The sequence below is a fragment of the Gymnoscopelus braueri genome (genome assembly GCF_963280865.1).
Source record: "Gymnoscopelus braueri genome assembly, chromosome: 8".
Taxonomy (NCBI): domain Eukaryota; kingdom Metazoa; phylum Chordata; class Actinopteri; order Myctophiformes; family Myctophidae; genus Gymnoscopelus; species Gymnoscopelus braueri.
The window spans coordinates 47255882-47277287 of NC_137609.1; the positions used below are offsets into that span (position 1 = coordinate 47255882).

The window sequence follows — 21406 nt, forward strand, 5'->3', positions numbered from 1 at the left end:
TTTTATACCCCTTCCGGAATACCGGATTTGCGTCACATGACCCTATCCAATAGGATTGCAACGGGAGTCCATGTATTGTGCTCTGTGCATCGCCAAGGGGCGATGTTATCCCATAAGTAAGTATATTATGAAGGAGAGACATAAAACTAATTAGTTACTAGTTACTTTGGGTTAGTGTTAGGGGACAGTATACGTTTCTTGACAAACCGACCCAGCAGTAAAAAGGTAAAGAGATGAATGGAAAGTTTTGAAGTGGATTCATTCCTACCTGTTTGATGCTTTTTCCTCAGTGAAGTATCAGACAGCTCTCTGGATTAAACACCTTTAACACAATTTTAACAATTAGCTCAGTGAAACAAATAGTTGTAACTAAATGTTGACAATCAGCTCAGTGGAATAAACAGCACTGTGGTTAACACACCTCTACCTATATGTTGACACAGCGTTGTGGAGGCACACGCTTAAATGTTCAGAATTTGGGTTCGGTGTGTGTGCGTGTGTGTGTGGGGGGGGGGGGGGGTTCATGGTATCTGTGGAATTCCTCCAAGTCTTGCCAAACTAGAATGACAGAGAGAGAGGGGGGGGGAGACAGACAGACACGGAGTTATACATAATACAGCTTTCAGTAAAAAGATGAAAATAAGTCCATCAAAGTTCACACGTGTTTGTTTTTACCCATTAATTAGCAGAATGATTAAGACTATTGAAACCATGTTTGAAATAAAACAATAATACATTTGTCCACAATAATGATTATTTGTTTACATTTAGGCACCGCGAGCGTCTATGAAGTATTGCATCGTTGTGATGACTATATGAAAAAGATAACATTTGTTCTAATATCATACTATTGTCCAGAGTTATTCATAAATATCCAGTAAACAGAGATATATGTGATTTATTATGATGCAGTGGTGTAGTACAGTGGTGTGCTTGATGACCAATTGAGGGTTAAGTGGTGCAGATCAAACTATTATGTTTCCTAAATTATATTGAATTGCATGATTAAAAAAATGTAATGACAAACAATCAAGCAATACACGCACACATCCATGTGCGTCTCCACTCCACATGTTCATAAATCAATCTTCCTCAGTGGGGCAGGCGTTGAAGCCAGGCCTGAGAACACAGAGAGACTTGTAAAAAAAAAGAAGGGAGTTATAATTATATACTGTTATAAGTTATGACTCTGGGAGTTATATTGTTATAAGTTATGACTCTGAATGGAGTCAGTGGTAGAAAAAGTACTCAAATGTTTTACTTAAGTAAAAGTGTCAATACTGCAATGTAGAAGTACGTAAAAATCTGATGTTCAAAATTTACTTGAGTAAAAGTACAAAAGTATTGGTATCAAAATGTACTTAAAGTACCAAAAGTAAAAGTACCAAAATATTTGAAAATAGCAAATCTACAAGCTCACAACGCGTCGCAAGCGACACGTTGTGAGCTTGTAGATCGGCTATTTTCAAATAGCCTAGGTATAAAATAGGGCTGAAATGGTTAATGTATGTAATGTAACAATTTATATCTGCAAAGTAACTAGTAACTAAAGTTTTCAAATAATTGTAGTGGAGTAAAAGTACAATATTTGCGTCTGAGTGAGATGTAGTGGAGTAGAATTAAAAGTATTAACTTTGTTGATTGATTGATTGAATATTTTATTAGGCAAACATGTTTTAAGCACAGTTACATTTAAAATACTTTGTCTAAAAGATCCGTTCATAAAAGTCCTTGCGGTCTTGTTTCCAACGAGGTCCTTGGTATTCAATTCATAGACATATATAGTGGCACCACAGTTCAAATATCATTACAAAAAAACAGAAAAAGATTTGTACACTATGTACAACAAAAAATTAAAAAGGGGGGGAAAATAAAATAAAAAGCTATATGTAGAGAAGAACAGGGGGGGGGGGTCGTCTGTCTAACTGGAAAATAGTACTACCTCCTTGTTTGGCCTCCTGAAAGGTGAATTTTCAGGGCTGTTTTAAAAGATCCCAGCGAACTGCACTTTTTGAGGGAAGGGGTTAGGCTATTCCAAACCTGGGTGGCAGTGCTGTAGAAGGAGCATTTGCCCATGTTTGTTTTATGGGTGGGTGGTACCAGATCGTTGTTAACGCTCCCTCTAGTTTTGTGACTGTGGGTGTCGCTAACTTTTTGGAGGTATTTACTCAGATATGCAGGAATAGGGTAGCCTGGTAAACCCTCCCTCCGGAAATCTCATTTGTAATTTATTTCAGGAGTGAGTCTGGCATGATCGCCCATTCATTCACTTTGGCTTTGGGCTGGAGTTGGGCGGGAGTAATACCGTTGACTGACAACACCTTCAGCCAATCAGCTGTGTTCCCCTTCAGCCAGTGCATTTTTACCACCTCCAGACTAATGTGACGCAACGGGACTTTTGAGACGGCCATGCCCAAAATAGGTTGCCTTATTCGGATACATGCGTGTCACTGCCCGCCCCTGCCAGTTCTCGGATTTTTTTTTTAAATAGGCTCTGTCATGATTAATTGACCATATATAGGAAGTTAAACAACTAATATATATATATCCAAACGATATCTTAAAAGTAAATTCCGTGCCTCAAAATAGAAGTTTGAGAGCGTTTTAAAGTTTAAAAGAGAGTAGACAACACTGCGGTCAAAAAAGATGGCTGCCGTTCGTTTTTGGTCGGCTGCACTCAGGCTGCACTCGGTTCCATTCGGGCTCACTCGAACTCGCCACCTGATTGGCCAACTTTCGCTGTCAATCACAGAATGATGAGCGACGACGCTGATAGGCTCGTCCATTTGGTGAACGGGCTAGAAACGCCCAGACAAGCCTTCAGGCCAGACTCCTTCCTGCAATCAAATGGAAATGAGATTTTCCGGAGGGAGGGGCTTTACCAGGCTAGGAATAGGGGGCATATCGGGCAAATTTGCATTTACAATTTTGAAGACCAATCCCATTTTTTGTTTCTGTCTTCTACCCTGAGCCAGCCTAGGCTGGCAAAATGAGTGGGAGAAAGGTGGGTCATGGGCCCCAGTCCGAGGAGTAGCCGAATCAGTTTGTTTTGGGAGGTTCGAAGCTTAGTCTTCAGTGACACTGAGGTGTTGGAGTACCAAGAGGTGCCAGCATAGTCAAAAAGTGTCTGAATCAGGGCCCCTGAGAGGGGCCTGAGGGCCATGCGGGTTGACAAAACAGGAAACTCTGCCCATAAATCTGGTTATCTGGTTTACTCTTTTGACCACCTTTGTTGCCATGCTTTCACCTGTCAGGTATTTGTCAAGAATACAACCCAAATAGGTCATCTCTTCTTTGCTAGAGATAATCGACTTTGACCTTTGACAAGTGGAAATACTCCAGTAAAGTAAAAGAACCTCAAAATTGTACTTAAGTACAGTACTTGAGTAAATGTATTTCTTTACACCACTGATTGGAGTTATATTATAAGTTACAGTGTGTTAGTCTGCACAGCTGTTTACTGTAAATCATGTGACCACAGAGGAAGTTGGTCGTTTGCTGCTTTGTGTTCCTATCTCTCTCTCCTTGGTGTGTGTGTGTGTGTGTGTGTGTGTGTGTGTGTGTGTGTGTGTGTGTGTGTGTGTGTGTGTGTGTGTGTGTGTGTGTGTGTGTGTGTGTGTGTGTGTCTCTCTCTGCCCCCCCCCGGTTCCATCCACCCCTCTGTCTGTCTCTCTCTCTGTGATTACATGGAGCCCAAAGAGAAAAGAAAACAAGCTCTCTTGTACTTTTAAAACACGCACAGTTTATACAGTTCATTAATAAATAATGTTTAGTGAATCCTTCTATACAATATACACAACACGACAAGGTTAATGAAAGAAAATAAGGAGGATAAGATAGTAATAATAATAATAATAATAATAATGCTGTGACACGTTCTCACCCCCAAGGCGTCAGGTATAGAATTGCCAGAACGCAAACGAACACCAAATCATATCGTCACTAAAATAAAGTAAAGTAATTCAGTACATGTACTCAAGTACTGTACTTAGGTACAATGTGTGGTATTTTTTTTTTTACTTTACTGGAGTATTTCCAATTTTCAGTGCTTTTACTTCTACTCCACTACAATACTGTTACATTGTAGATTTGGATTATTATTACAAATCATACATGATCCACTTCAGCCCTATGTATACTTTGGCTATTTGAAAATAACAGATATACAAGCTCACAACGCGTTGCGATGCCACACGTTGAGAGCTTGTAGATCTGCTAAATTTGTCTGCTAATTTTAGATCTGCTAATTCTCAAAAGATTTAATACATTTTAGACATTGTGACTTGTGAACCAGGACATTCTGCCTAATGAGTACTTTTACTTTTGGAACTTTAAGTATATTTTGATGCCAATACTTTAGTAGCCTACCTTTACCCTTAGGGTCCATCTGGTTCCATTTGTACACTCTCAGAGTTATAGACCCTTAGGGTCCATTTGGTTCCATGTGTACACTCTCAGAGTTACAGATCTATAACTCTGTCTGTGTTCCAAATGGACCCTTACATAGACCTGTAAGGGTCCATTTGGAACACAGACAGACAGACAGACAGACAGACAGACTACAGAGTATTTAGTTAAAACTGAATTACATAATGTGATCTGAAATTTTTCGGCTTTGTTTTTTTCCACGTTTTTTGTCCTGTAATAGAGTCAAGATGTACTTGAATCTGAATAATAACCACTTTGTATGGGGGGGGGGGGGGATAAAAAACATGTGTCTCTGTAGGTTGTTTCCTTCAACATGTGTGCTCTTTTCTATTTTTTCCATTTTCTGGTTTGGGTTCAGGATATGTATAAATAAAGAGTTTTTTTTTCAGGCTGTCACCTGGCAGAATCTTAAAATACACACTTCAAGGAATAAGAAAAAATTGGTGGCGGAAATGTTTTTTTTCACCCTATGCGCGTGGACCCCACTTTCCATCTAGACCAGGGCTGAAGTACTTTGACAGGTACATGGGTATCTTAACGTTGTGGTGTGTCTTGTGAACCAGGGTGAAGTACTTTTACAGGTACATGGGTATCTTAACGTTGTGGTGTGTCTTGTGAACCAGGGTGAAGTACTTTGGCAGGTACATGGGTATCTTAACGTTGTGGTGTATCTTGTAGACCAGGCCCATTGTAAGTTGCTGTACTCTGTCCTCAACCCTGAGCCATCTGACCCTAGCAAAGTGAACAGGGGTTAGATGAGTTGTAGGTGTAAGGCCAAGAAGTAGCCTTACCAGTTTGTTTTTAAGTGGTCACCCACTTTGATTGTGAAGCCGTTGGCCTTGCCGAGGTTGAAATTTGACCCAAAGAGAATGCAGCTGCAGGGTCTATTGGTCATTCCTCGTACCAGGTTGGGCGGCAATAGTTAAATGGTTAGTGAGCCCGCCTGGGAAGCCTGAGGCTCGAAGTGCCCCTGGGCAAAGATTTGTAACCCCTGACTGCTCCCAAAAACTAAAAGGTATGGAATGTCCCTCCACAGGTCTTCAGAGCTGCATCCTCTGTGGACATTTTTAAGAACCACAAAAACACTATAGTGTTTAAACAAGCATCTGTGGAATGTCTCTGATTGTTTTGGTTGTTGTTTGTGTGACCAGGGCACTTAGGCCCGGAAACAGGATAGGCTACCAGACTACGCCACTCTGGGAGTTTCACCCAGAGAATATTATACAATGCACAATACACCTTGAATACTAGACCACAGGTTATTATAATAAGGAGGAGCAGAGACATGTGTTTCCAGTTGAAAAGAGTATATTCGTTTTATTTATGATTAAAGGCAAAATAAGCAACGATCAATAATGCGTCAAACTGGAAGGGGTCAAGTTCATGAAATTTAAGAGTTATATTTATTATCAAGTACAAAGACTAAGTAAAATGTAATTCACAATATCTATCAAACAGTATCAAAAGGGTTAAAATGGGGCAATAGCCTAGAATACCAGTAGCCGGGGGCATAGGTGTCCTTGCACACAGGAGGGAGGCAGGGAGTGAGGGAGTGAGGAGAGAGGGGTTTCACCGCCACCAAAAGCGCACAAAAAGGCACACACGCACTGAAAGACACAAGAGAAAAATGTTAAAAACCACACAACACTGAAATCTTAAAACTAATCAGCATGCAGTCAAACAGTAGATCATGCACTAAAACTAATACAAACTCCAATACAGCCTATCACCAATGACCACCCACCTGTCGGGACCACAACTATAGCACCCTAGTACTGGTACGGCCGGAGCCAAGGATACTTCAGTTTATGTTATACTTAAGCAATATTACACGAGAGGGTGTGCTTTACCGTCATTATTGGCACGCCTGTGATGCGGTCAGGAACGAGGCGAAGCCGAGTTCCGCGAGCATCACAGAAGTGCCAATAATGTAAGGTAAAGCACACCCTCGAGTGTAATATTGCGGTTACACAACAGTTACCAACAAAACACATCCAAATGTATTCATATTGTGGAGCAATTCATAATAAAAATGTTTCGCTATTATCCGTTTCCCTGTAAAGAGAAGAGTTTTTCACTGAGACATTAAATAGTCCCTGTAGCAGCGCTATGAGCCTGAGGCACCGTCTAATCAACACAGCTGAGCTATCAATGCTTGCGCAGTGGAATGAATTCCAGTAGGCTATATGCTCCGTCGTACGACCGTGTCACGTGGCCAAAATAACTGATCTACAAGCTGACAACGCGTCGCGATGGCGACGCGTTGTGAACTTGTAGATCGGCTATTTTCGCGTGCGATACCTGGCGACGCGTTGTGAACTTGTAGATCGGCTATTTTCGCCGTGCTGTTTGTTTTCCTACCGTGGGACAGCGTGACGTCACAGCACAGTTGTGCCATATATGGTCTAATCAGGTGCGGACTGCAGTGTGGAGTGATTTATTAATGTGATTATGATGCTGGTTTGAAGCACGGCTAGAAAGCTATTTCAGCCAATCAGATTGCTTGGTCGGAACTACCTGTTGTATAATATTATATATAGCCTATCTACTATAGAGCAGCTGGTTTGCACAAACACAATAAATCAAATAAACCAAACTGAAATAACCAAATCAAATCATAACCGAAATAATAAGGACAAAAACAGCAGGGGCAAACGGAGCTTCTCCTAACAAAACAAAAAGGACATAACCTGAACAATGACATAAAACAAACTACAATGTGCGCAGCGCGACTGCCTTACCTCTATAAATATTTGGTTCCATTTGTACACTCTCAAAGTTACAGACCTGTAAGGGTCCATTTGGTTCCAAGTGTACACTCTCAGAGTTACAGATCCTGTAAGGGTTCATTTGGTTCCATGTGTACACTCTGGCTGTCTCTGTAGTTTGAGTGGTTCTCAAACATTTTCATGTGAAGGACCCCACATGTATGCATTGTATTGTATATATATAAATGTATGTATTGTATTGTATGTATATGGCCGTGGACCCCCATGTGAAAAGATGTAATGCCAGGGCCCCCCATAAGAAACGTTTTAAAAAAGTATTCTAAATTTGGCAAGATGTTGCGGACACCTTGACAGAACCGGAAATCGAACCTGAAACCTCTCGTTTCGTAGGCAGGCTCTTAATCCAGCCACTGAGCTCTTGTTTAACATAGTAAAATCCAATCCACTTCACTGTATACCATGTTACTGTCCCTTACACCATTAGGGATACTATACTAGTCCTGTGTAGTGGAAGAAATCTGTCATCAAAAGTTAAAACTTAAATGTATACGTATTGGCCGCAGACCTCCATATGAAAAGATTGTGCTGGGGTGGCCATAATAAGGATTTGTTTAAAACATCAAGATTCTTCAAAATGATGAATTGTTATTTGTAGGACTTGAACCCAGGACCCTTTGCACATGCAGAGCGCGTCTTTTCACAGTGAGCTATTGTGGTGACTGCTACAACAGCCAAATAGATCATCACAAAATACTAATACTAATACTAAAGCACACTTAAAAGCACTAAAGAAACGGGTGTAAATGTGTGGAGGTGCCGTAGGCACGCAGGTTCTGACGTGGATACCTAGGCGGCCTTGTGAACAAGGCCAAAGCAGGTTCAAGTCCCGCCTAGGCACTTTAGCACATACTCATTGATGTACTCTGTTACCCCTGGCGTACGGGGATGCAGTACAGTGAGGCCGGGCCAGCTTAAGTTTAGGCAGTGAGGCGTGACTGATGGTGATTCAGAACATAATTATGCTCTTTGTGAGCCATATAGTACCGAGTTTGAATCCAACTCCTATAATGTATTGCATGTCTCCTCTCTGCCCTTGTTTCATGTCTCTCTGTAATCCCCTGTTTGATTGATTGATGTACTTTATTTAGTAAGACATGAGAACATCAGTACATGGAAGTACAAATTCACAATACAAGGTCTACTAAACTGGGAGTCTCATTAAAGGAGAAGTTCACCCAAAAAATGACTTATTTTCTATCAATTGCACACCCCATGAAGCCTTGAATTCATGGATTTATTTTTGTTTTTGTAGCATTCCTAAGCCAATAGTTTGATGACCGGGTGTGTATCCGGTAGGAGACACAAATAATCTACTTTGTGTCTCCTACCGGATACATTAGCCGGTAGGAGACGGGAATCAAATTATTGGCTTAGGAATGCCACAAAAACAAAAATAAATCCATGGATTCAAGGCTTCATGGAGTGTACAATTGATGGAAAAGAAGTAATTTTTTGGGTGAACTATTCCTTTAAGCACTAAGCTTGTTTAAGATGAGATCCCCATGCACACAAATCATGATGACATATAAGAGACAGACAGATATACACACTATACAATCAGCTTACAGGTTACTGGTATGAAAAGTGAAAAAAATGTACAAAAGAAGAAAAAGAAAAGGGGGGGGGGTAGGGGGGGTAGGTTAAGACTTAGACAGGGGCCATTTTCGAATTGCAGCCTCCTGAAGGTGTATCTTTAGGGCAGTTTTGAAGGTGAGTAGGGTTTTGCACTCCTTTACTCCTTTCGGTAGGGCATTCCACATTTTTGATGAATAGCATGAGAAAGAGTTCATTGCAGAATAAAGTATGAAATGACAAAACTTAATCTAACAGAAAAGGTTAGGTTGGAATCAGGTGATGGTGAAAGTGCAAGCTATAAGAAATAAACCAAAAAAAGACAACCTAATTGGTGAGCTGTAGAGGTGCTCGGATGCAAATGTTATTACCTGGATAGAGCCAGGCTAGCCGTTTGCTCCTCTTTCCAGTCCAGTCTATTAGCTAACTAGCTGCTGGCTGTAGCTTGTGTTGTGTTACTGTACAGAGTGAGGGTGATTTTCTTATTAAAGGTTCGATGACATTCATTTTCACTTTTTTTATTTTTTATGTTTTTTTTGGGGTTTTATGACCTCAATTACACCCAAAAAATCGGAACTTTGAACATTCAGTGGATTTTCTGTGGTCTGGGGTTTTCTGAACAATTAGTCCGAAAAGTAATCTGAGCTTGGCCCTTCGACAGTGAGGTCACAGTCGATTAATCCCGCCCACTCTCCTCCTCGCCCCTCCCCTCCCCTATCCTTTCCTTTGGGGGGGGCGGAGCAGAGGCAATGATTGACAGGCAAAATCCCTCACCAGCGACACCCGCAGGCAAAGATTTCTTTTTTCATTGCCGTTGAAAAGGCTTTAGAAATGTGAGACAAAAACACCTACAGTGAATCACTGGAGTGGAATTTTCAGTTAAAACTTGTTGTACACGTTTGAAGGACCAGGACAAAGACTCTGAATGTGGTGTAAACATGAATGTCATGATGCCTTTAATATAACAGGAAGTTGTATGGGACATACACACACTCTCTCTCCCTCTCTCTTCCTCACTCTTATTTTTGTAATCTTGTCTTTCAGCTGCTGCTCGGCAGTTCGACCACAAGCTGACCCACAAGGACTTCAGTGAAACTGTGAAGAAGTGGCTTCGTTCTGCTTCAGAGCACGAGGGAGGCATCCCAAAGAACACAAGTGAAACGAGCTTAAGTCAAACTTAGGGTACCCCGCCACACTCTATTGGGTTTTCTTTGTGCATACGGTACAAGGTTTACAGCCTCATGGACAATACTGTTCTTTCATGGACAATAGACTGTTGTTCTTACAGTCAAAAAGGAGTCAAATGTTTACAGCTTCACAGATATTATAAGACTTGAAGCTTCAGGCTGTTCTTGTTGCAGTGTTTGGAGTTGCACTAATAGTTCTTAAACACCCTCTTTTTTTAATGGGGGTATTTTGTGTGGCTGTATATTTGCACATACGATGTGTCCTCTGCATTGAGTATTTTACGCCGTTCGGGGAGCAATAACGGGTTAAGAGTCTTGCTCAGGGACACATTGCTGGCATGGCCTGGAATCGTACCTGGAACAACCAGGGACAGTATTTACCTGCATTCTGAAATCAATTTGAATATTAAAACCATGTTTTCTGTCATTTTTAAGTTTGTTTTCATACATTTTGGGAAATATGGTAATGCAAGGTAATTTTGAACAAGCTATTAACCATGGTCTGCCAACAATACATGGTGTAGTGTGTGTTTACAAGTTTGGACCACTTCATTCAGTACAGTATTGATGTTGCATGTGTTAATGGTCTGTTAAGATGTAGACCTATAAGCAGAAAACTCATTGGTGAAAAACATTCACTTTCTTAATGTGTTACAGTATGCTTAGAAAAGTTGAATATCTTAATGTAAGATTTACATGTAGATTCCCATTTAGATTTGATATATTGTAGGAGTTGGATTCAAACTCGTTCTATGTAAACAGAGTTTAGGCTTTGGACTGATATACACAGACAGAGATCTGTTTATCATGTGTGTTACAGCAGTGGTCGTAAAACGTTTTCATGTCAAGGACCCTCAAATTAATAAAATGTGTGGGTGTATTACAGTGTGAAGCTTGAGTGTTTTAGTTTGTTATTCTTTTGCTCATTGTTTGTGAATTATCATGTCGGTTCATTGTTCATGTCAAATGAAATGTAAAAGTGTCCTGTAAGTCCATATGGGCTTCCTTGGAAGCATGACACTTTAACAAAGAAAAATCAATCATATACTGTATATTTGGCCGCAGACACCCACCTAAAAAGATCTACAGATCATGTCAATTGCTGATCTTGTAGATCTGCTATTTTCAAATAGTTGATGTATATAGGTTTGAAGTGGCTAAACTGATTTTGATGCTATATTAACACATTTGGGGGGGACCCCGTGGAACCCCCTCAAGGACCCCCGGACCCCACTTTGAGAATCACAGTGTTATTGTAAACTTTGATAACAGGTCAATCAGTAAACACTGAAGGAGAGCTGTGATGGTTCTTTATCAAGCCGCTGCATCACAGGTTATTCATCCTTTCTTCATGTTCTGTTGATCTGATTCTGATTTAGTTTTAGTCATAGTCTTTTGAATAAAATTTCATAATTTAGTCATCTGAAATGTTTGAGTTTTTGTCTAGTTTTAGTCGACAAAAAATAAGATTATAGTCAAATAAATCTACAGTTGATTTAGTCGACTAAAATGTATCTTGGCGGTGTTTTGATGGCGTCGTAATGGATGATTTTACACTTGGTAATTGTGAATGAACCAAGGCCCTTTTTTTCATGTAAAGTAGGCCGTGGACCCCCATCTCAAAATATGTTGTTCCAGGGACCCCCAGAAGCACCGATCGGAGTAAAAAATGTTCGCTTTAAAACATGCATATTTGCACACATTTTCCACGTTTTTTTCAAAAAATAGCAGATCTACAAGCTCCTACACACTTTGTGTGCCCCCCCCACCCCCCCAACACAGGTCCTGATCTACAAGCTCATAAACACTTTGTGTGCCCCCCCACCCCCCCAACACAGGTCCTGATCTACAAGCTCATACACACTTTGTGTGCCCCCCCACCCCCCCAACACAGGTCCTGATCTACAAGCTCATACACACTTTGTGTGCCCCCCCACCCCCCCAACACAGGTCCTGATCTACAAGCTCATACACACTTTGTGTGCTATTTTTGAATAGCCAAATGAATCTAAAAATGACAGAGATGTGTTCCCGGTGGGCCCAAATCCCGGGCCCACCGGGGGCCCAAATCCCGTCCCGTCCCCGTCCCCCCCCCGTCCCGTCCGTCCCGTCCCGTCCCGTCCATACGTCCTGTTGCCCGCCCGTCACGGGATTAAAGTGAAATACCCCTTTAATCCCTGGATGCTGTCATCGGTGTTGTTGCCAGATTATGGGGAGAGAAACAAGCGACTACGTCTATGAAAAACAAGCGCAAAAGAAGCGACCTCATCAAAATAAGGTTGACCACTTTAACCATGTATACAAAATATATATGCATATATATATTTGGTGTATTTTTAAAACATTTTATCAACACAAATCTTGTATGGGGGGTCCCCAAAATATTTTCAGACGGGGGTCCGTGGACAAATGGAGTACATATATTTTTTATATGGGGGGTCCTTGACAATGTTTGAGAACCACTAGTTTAAACAACATTAGGAAACGAGCCCAAATAAGCAACTACACTTCAGAAACAAGCCCCCCCAAAACAATCACAAACTACCAATATTTACCAGCGACCATACAGAAAAGAACAAGCCCAAGTCGCTTATAATAAACAGACATGGCAACGCCGGTGTTCACCTGCAGCTGTTGGTGTGTGGCTGTGCTCACTTTAACCCTTTGTGTAGCAGTGTTCACTGTTCAGTAAACTCAGACAATGATTAACATGGACAGACCCCCCATAACCCTGGCCCCCGCAAAAGATCGTCGTCCCTGGGTTGAACCACCAACCGGTTAACAGCCGAACGCGCTAACCAATTGTGCCACAGAGACTGTGAGACATGCCTGTACGTTTGGTGGTGTATGTTGCAATCCAGTCTATACACACTCTCTCTGTCTCTCTCTCTGTGTGTGTATACACATGTATATCTCCCACACTCTCTCTCTCTCGCCCTCTCTGTGTGTGGGTGTGTGTGCGTGTGTCTCTCTCTCTATGTGTATATACACACACACACACACACACACACGCGCGCGCGCACACACACACGTCGCTTAACACCTACACTACAGGTCACACAATGGACAATTGATATGCATCTAGGCTCAGTCCTAATTCACCTGGTGTGAGTCGGGAGCCTTTGTAAACTTTGTTGAGGTGTGAATTTAAAGTTGTTTTAAATCTATGCATGTGCCTGCGCGTGATCATGTTCAAATATAGTCCAGTAATATTGGCATTTGACCTCCCACTAATTGCAACAAAAACAAACTCAGCTGATTTTGTGTCCTAAATATGTTCTGAATGAGAGGAAAAAAGTAGCAAGGAATTGCATGTAGGGAAATTTCAAAATGGCCGCCATCCACACTGTTATTACACATACAATTATATATCTTGAAAACCGAACACTGTATGAAGTCGATATTTGGCAGGTGTGTTGCTGAGGACCCAGGGAAATGCAAGTTTGAACTTGTTTGGATGAGCGGTTCTTAAGAAAGCTGCAATTAAGTGCCCCATTCTAAACAGGCATTGTCACAGTCTGACCTAGGAGTGGGTGTGTCTGGATGCCAGTGTGACCACCTGCATACACTCACCTCCAATCATGCCCACAGTATTTAAGGCCCAGCCTCGCACCAGCCCATTGCTAGATTGTCTTGTTTGCAAGCTCTCAAGCGTTGTACAGCAGCAGATGCACAACCTCAAGGCCGAACACCCAGAAGTCCAAAAACGATTTGAGGAAGGGTTCCACGTGATTCGACGAAGTGATCGTCAGTGGGCAGGTCTCTCACCTGACCTGATCATTGAGCAGGTTCTGATGAGAAGTTTAAAAACGAGTGGTGGGCTCACACGGGGGCGAGGAATGACGGAGCAACAACGTCTGTTGTGGCTGCTATCAATGCCTGCCTGTGCAGAAGTAAACCAGGCAATGGAGGGACTCACAGGGGTCAACTACAACACTGGAGAGCAGAACAAAGACATGACCAACGCGAGGCAAGCCTGTGACTGGAAGGACACACTGACAGTTCTCAGTTCCCTACGGGAGCGAAATCCATTCAGCAATGACCCTAGTTTGCGAAACATATCCACTGGGGAGCATGCTCTTTCCACTGTTAACGTTGATACAGCACAGTCAGTTGGCACTGTGATACTTAAAGGCATACTAGGTAACGTTTTCAACAAAACTAAAGTTAAATTGTATATCTTTTGTGAGTGGCAAAAGTTTCACAACACCCACTCCATGAATTTCACCCCCGGAAGCCTTTTATTTATATATTTTATATTGAACGTGGACTGGGGGGACTTTCCCGGGGAAATGACGTCATCTGGCCGGAAAACGGAGGTGGAAATGCACTGGTTTCCTGTTTGGCCAGGAACTACCGCAACGGTTTCCTGTTTGGCCAGGAACTATCGCGCTAATAACAAAAAGGAACCTCACGCTGATTTTAAGAGAATGTAGGATTAGAAGATCGAAAAAGAACAGAAAAAGAAAGCACAGCTCATGGTAACTAATGCTCCACTGGCTAAGAGAAACGATCCGTAGATAGTATAAAACAATTAAAAGATCGCTTTTTGAAACGCTTCCGGCTTCCGGTGAAAACGAATGGAATTCTGGGTAATCGAGGACCACGGAAATTGTATGCAGTGACGGTAGTGACCAGCAGAGGTTGCTAAAAATCGTTAGTTGTGAATTTGCATTGTACAACTTTAAGTCTATGGATGGACTTACACCTGCTGAGTACACCTTCAAGAGGAAGGATCAAGCTGTCACTCTTGGCATGAAGTCTTCAAATTCAAATTCAAGTTGATCCACAGCTTCTCTTTCAGAGACTGGTCCTAGTTGCACAGACATGTGATGAACTTGAGTTAGCCCTCAAATATGAGCTATGTAGCTATCCCCCAGCCCTATTTGATTCTGCTCTACTGCTTCGAGAAGCAAATAAGCCAGCCCTTGCCGATGCCATCTGGGGTGTTATTGGGCCTCATGTTCCAGCAGATAATGTACAGGATGGCAGTCAGTATGTCTTGGATGGGGGAGCACTTCTTCAACGCATCCCATGGACTCATGGATCTACTTATAAAGACATATGCCACCAGTATACAGAGTATGTAAGGAAGAAATATGGCAAGGCTGTAGTGGTGTTTGATGGATATGAAAGTAGTAACACAAAGGACATGACACACCAAAGACGGTCAAAGGGGAAGCTTGGCACCACTGTGACATTTACAGCTGACATGATTGTCACAATGCAGAAGGTACAGCTGACATGATTGTCACAATGCAGAAGGAACAGTTCTTGGCTAACAAGCAGAACAAGCAGCAATTTATTTCAATGTTAAGTGAAGAACTGCAGAAAGCCAACTGTGAGACACACCATGCCTCAGGAGATCTGACCTGCTGATTGTGCAGAAAGCTGTGCAGTGTGCTACAACCAACAACACTGTGCTAATAGGGGATGACACAGACCTCTTAGTCCTTCTCTGCTACCATGCTAGCCTAGACTCCCATGACCTGTTCTTTTGTTCAGAGTCGAGGAAAAGCACAAAGAAGACTCGCATTTGGAACATCAAGGCTACAAAACAACTACTTGGCCCAGACATATGTAAACACATCTTGTTCTTACATGCAGTTCTTGGATGCGACACTACATCTCGCCTCCATGGGATAGGGAAGGGAGCTTCCCTCAAGAAATTCAAAGAAAGTGACATATTCTGAGAGCAAGCTGAAGTGTTCTATGCACATTCAGCAAATGATGTGGCAGAAGCAGGAGAGAAAACAATGGTGATTCTCTACAATGGAAAATCAACGGACACCCTGACACCCTCCGATATCATCGGTTCTGTGAGAAGGTGGCATCTAGCTCTACTTACATTCAGCCACAGGTCTTACCTCCAACATCAGTAGCAGCAAAATATCACAGCCTGCGTGTGTACTTGCAAGTACAAGAATGGAAGGGATCTACAGACGGACCTAATCCTACAGAGTGGGGATGGCAGAAATGTGATGATGGGTTTGTGCCAATTCAGACAACCCTACCCCCTGCTCCAGAAAAGCTTCTGCGGGTCATCACGTGCAACTGCCAGGCTGACTGCAGCACCCTGAGATGCACATGCAAAAAGAACAATATCGAGTGCACTCCGGCATGTGGACACTGCAGAGGGTCCAGCTGCACTAACTCAATACAGATGCACTGTGACGAGGATGACGAGGATGAAGATGACATTTTGTAGTGTGATATTGTTTGATCAGTACTTGATTAGTTGTGTGATTATGTGATCATAATAAATTCTTGTCACTATATTCTGTATCCTTGTTTTGCTACAAGTAACAAATGCAGCATGGTCAAATCTAGCATAAAGGGCCAAAAAGTGTTTTTGGTAGGGTCATACTTACAGGCCATTTTCAAAACTTTCCCTTCATAGAATTCCTTGCGACTTTTTCCCTGTTATTCAGGACATATTGAGGATACAAAATCAGCTGAGTTTGGTTTTGTTGCAATTAGTGGGAGGTTGACCCCTTTTTTGACCTTAAATGCCTGGACTAATAGGTTCCTGCACTGCGTGCAAGGCCGTCCCATGAGCAATGCAATATGCATGCAACCCTGCCTAAAGGGATCAGAGATTTTACATTTATATTAAAACAAATACATAATTGTTATTATTACTAGTATTATAAAGTATATCATTAATTTACCGGTTTAAGTATAATTTATTAATTTGCGCAATGATGTGAAGTAGGCTAATTCAGGCACATACACTACATACTCCGATACAGTAGGTGGCGGTATGCAGCTAACAGCAATAGTTTAACCTTTTAAGTAATAGAAGAAGAAGCTACTTCCTGTCTGCCGCACACAGCAACAACGTAACAACAACAACAGCACAATGTTGTCATTAAACAACACATTAGAACAGAAGCCTTTTAAATTCCAGTTGGAACAAGGTGGAGACTTTTTCATGGTGGGATCAGAGGTATGTAGCAAATAATGAACCGTTTCTAATGTTTGTCTCCCCAGTGTAAAGCTTCAATGTAGCATTTTACTGCTAGTTGATGCTAAACTGATAATGTTAGCAACAATAATATAATAGTCAATCTAAGTTACATAATATAATATTAACAGTAACATTCTAAGGAAATGTCTATATTTCACGTTACTGTTCTGTGACTAAATTAACATAAAGTCTAAAGTTAATAGTATGTTTTGCACTGTGTGTGTGTGTGTGTGTGTGTGTGTGTGTGTGTGTGTGTGTGTGTGTGTGTGTGTGTGTGTGTGTGTGTGTGTCACACTCCCTGGATGCCAGAGCAGAACCTCTTTCCCATCACGCAAATCAGTACTGATCTCTATTCTTTGAGACGTACTTCCGGCTTTTTGACCAATAAGCACCTTTGTTTGACTGGGATTCGGGACAGCTGACGCTTCTCCGGGCCAAACAATGGCATCACAGTGCTAGGACATGGCGTATGTGTAGGCAGAAGAATGGTCATTAAAAGATTTTATATCAAATTCCATCCTGATTGGCTTAGATTGACTTCCAAAGTTTGCAGGAGTGCTCGGTTTTGAACAAAATGCCTTAAATCATGAACACAGCGTGCAATTTCCGTGAAATATTGCACGCACGTTCCCACTAGGCCGAGAAAGAAATGCCACTTTTATAGCGCCACCAGGACGCCGACTTAGGTAAAACACATGTTTTGATATTACTCCTTCAGATTTTATCCAGAAATCATGCAAATGGGTACACATTATCTCTAATAGTCAAGTGATTAAGACGGATCAGTATGATTTTTCATATTCTATCCTGATTGGCGAATTCGAAACATTGCTGTCCCACAATAACCTACCTGACCTGGCACGGAGACATGGTCTAGTTTATAGTTTGTTATTGTGAAGCACTTAGATTTTTGTCTCAACAATGCAGCAAAGACATTATAAGGTTGACCCTGTCTCCTCCAGGTGGGAAACTACTATCTGTACCAACACTACCCGCACTTATGGAAGAGGCTGGCCTCAGTCAAGGAGAGGACGGAGTTGAAGAAGACCATTGTTGGTTCAGCAATTGGTGAGTTTGTTATGGAGCTTTGTTTTGATTAGATAGAATCGGTATCGGTCAATTTGACCATGCAAATAATAGGCTATCGTATATCGGTTAACATTTAATACAAAAATGATATACATAAAGTATTTCTAATAATGACTAGTCAGTCTTTTTAGAAAGGTTTTTAATTTGGTAGCAAAAAAAGGAAATTATGGAGCCCTTGAAGGGACAAAATAGTAGGCAGTGAGCAAGGAGGGGAGTCTAACTAGATTGTGTCCTCTGATGGTATATATGGTAACCGGAAGACTCGCCCCAAAACAGTCGCCCCCATTTCTTTTTTTGCGGATCGCTCGCCACCAGCCGTTCTGGAAATCTTGAAGTTAAGGTTAGGAATAAGGTTAGGGTTAAGCATAGTTTTAGGAATAAGGTTAGGGTTAAGCATAGTTTTACTGAGGTTAAGGTTAGGAATACGTTTAGGGTTAGGCATACTTTTACTGAGGTTAGGAATAAGGTTCGTTTTAGGCATAATTTCACTGAGGATACCGTTTTGATGTCGCCGGATATGGCCTGGGGCGAGTGTGTGTGTGTGTGTGTGTGTGTGTGTGTGTGTGTGTGTGTGTGTGTGTGTGTGTGTGTGTGTGTGTGTGTGTGTGTGTGTGTGTGTGTGTGTGTGTGTGTGTGTGTGTGTGTGTGACGTCCCAGTTGATAGAATTGAAACGGACAAAGGGTTAACTAAGGTTAACAAAATAATGAATTGAGTCAACTAACACAGGGAAAAGGTTTGGTGGTGCCAAAGGAAAGAATACAATAAAACCAAAAACCTCACTATCTAAATAAAATAAAGGAGTTGAACAAACACTTGACTGGTGGCAGCATGGCAGGGGGAAAAGTGGAAGATGGCTGCCACACAGGTGATTTATATAGGGTGATTGGCTGGAGATGATTGGTGGACTGAATGAGTGGAGGACCAACCGGTGGTGAGAGGCGGAGTTGAATGCTGAAGGATGGGACCTGGGAATGAATGATAGACAAGAGGGCAAAGGCAAGGGGAAGAAAACAGAAAACACAGACAGAAGTGTATGCCTGATGGCAGTACACGTAACTGTGTGTGTGTGTGTGTGTGTGTGTGTGTGTGTTTGTTCAATAAAACGAATGTCAATCCGACGAATGGACATAATCAGTCAAGTTTTCATACAGAAGGCTTTTAGGCAGCTTGTTACATTAAGGACATTTCAGATGACGCCTAGTAATTCATTTTCAATGAAAGGCGAGTGCAGGTCTAGCTCTATGAGCTTGTTACAGTAAGGACATTTCAGATGACGCCTAGTAATTTATTTTCAATGAAAGGCGAGCGCAGGTCTAGCTCTATGAAGCAGCAGGTAGGAGCAGTCTGACACGCACAAACACTCACACACACACACAGTCGTCCCGTGCCAGAGTTGAGCTGGCTTTCAAAAAGTTGAAAACAACGCAACATGCAGAGAACCCCCCCCCCCCCCCCCCCCCACACACACACACACACACACACACACACACACACACACACACACACACACACACACACACACACACACACACACACACACACTGATGACTCGGATGACGTTGATGTTTGCTGATGACTCAGCACTCCTGATCTCGGGTGAGGACAAGTTGCAAGTTGAGGAAGCTCTCAGCTCTGAACAATCCAAAATCCGTACTTCGCTTACCGATAACAAACTGTCACTACACCTTGGTAACAGAATCCATTCTCTTTGGGACCAAACATTCCCTCAGCAAGATGAATGAATGAATGATTTCAATGTCAAGTCGATGACACAGTAATCTCTAGCAAAGAAGAGATTACCTATTTGGGCTGTATTCTTGACAAATACCTAAGCATGGCAACAAAAGTGATCAAAAGAGTAAATCAGAGAACCAGATTTATGGGCAGAATTTCCTCTTTTGTCAACAAAAGTGCTCAATGTCACTGAAGACTAAGCTTCAAACCTCCCAAAATAAACGGATTCAACTACTTCTCGGCCTGGGGCCCATGACCCACCTTTGTCCCACTCATTTTGCTAGCCTAGGATGGCTCAGGGTAGAAGACAGGGTTAAACAACAAAAAATGGGATTGGTCTTCAAAATTGTCAATGCAAATTTGCCCTCAATGCCCTCAATATGCGCATATCTGACTAAATACCTCCAAAAGGTTAGCGACACCCACAGCCACAATACTAGAGGGTGCGTAAACAACGATCTGGTACCACCGACCCATAAAACAAACATGGGTAAATTCTTCTTCTACAGCACTGCCACGAGGTGTGGAATAGTCTAACCCCTCAAAAAGTGCAGTTCGCTGGGTCCCTTTAAAACAGCCCTGGAAATGCACCTTTCATGAGGCCAAAGGGGGAGGTAGTACCACTTCTCCCTTAGACAGACGACCCCCCCCCCCCCTTCCTTTGACTCTCATTCCACCCGACCCCCCCCCCCCCCCCCCCATTGTTTTTTACGACTCTGTACATATAGTGTTTTATTTTTCTGTATTTTGTGATGATATTGAACTGTTTGCTCCTACTATATATGTTTATGAATTAAATACCAAGGACCTCAATGGAAACAAGACCGCAAGGACTTTTTGGGACGGACCTCTTAGACAAAGTGTTTTTAACTGTACTTGTGCTGTTTTTACATTTCTGCCTAATGAAATATTCAATCAATACACACACACACACACACACACAGACACAGACACAGACACAGACACAGACACAGACACAGACACACACAGACACAGACACAGACACACACACTAACAGGCGCATGAAAGAGAGGGATAAACGGAGGGGTGGTTTATTTTCCTTGGCACTGGCTAAAACAAAGGGATGTTGCTGGCTTTAGCAGTGGACGAGCGGGGAAAATGTATATCGGCCATATCGTTGCCTTTTGCGATACTGAGATCGCTCACGTTCATATCGAGATAACGATACGATAAATCGTGCAGCACTAATGGTCACCATAACAACAAAGATGAACTTGTATTGTTGTGAACAAAAATGTTACATTAACCCACAATGTTTATTGTTTCTTTCCTATTGCCAATCTACAGCCCCAAGAGTTATGCTACTGAAGGCATCAGAATGTGAAGAGATCTTTGAGGAGAAATACAAAGCAGTTTCCATCAGCACAGAACCTCCAGTGCAAAAGGTAAGTTCTGCTTCCTCTGTAGTTTCTCCAAAGCCTGCAGTAGGGTGGCAATTAGAGCTGAGCGTAATAAGACAAAATAAAAAAATCACAGTATGTCGGACAATATTCATCTATTGATATTGTGACAATAATATTGTATTGTGGCGATAATATACAATTATATTTGTATAGTTCTCCAAAAGTAACGAAAATAGCACATCTTTCAGATTTGTTTCCAAAATAGCAGACCT

General features: G+C 42.0%; 1 protein-coding gene and 1 long non-coding RNA gene across 2 annotated transcripts in view; one reads left to right on the forward strand and one right to left on the reverse strand.

Moving 5' to 3' along the window:
- gemin5 (gem (nuclear organelle) associated protein 5) overlaps positions 1-21406 on the reverse strand; it is an 851612-nt gene that overhangs the window by 660575 nt on the left and 169631 nt on the right. The window lies entirely within an intron of this gene.
- LOC308089758 lies at positions 16810-21142 on the forward strand. Its single transcript, XR_013933548.1, has 3 exons — positions 16810-16925; positions 17909-18014; positions 21079-21142. It is a non-coding gene; the product is annotated as an uncharacterized lncRNA (long non-coding RNA).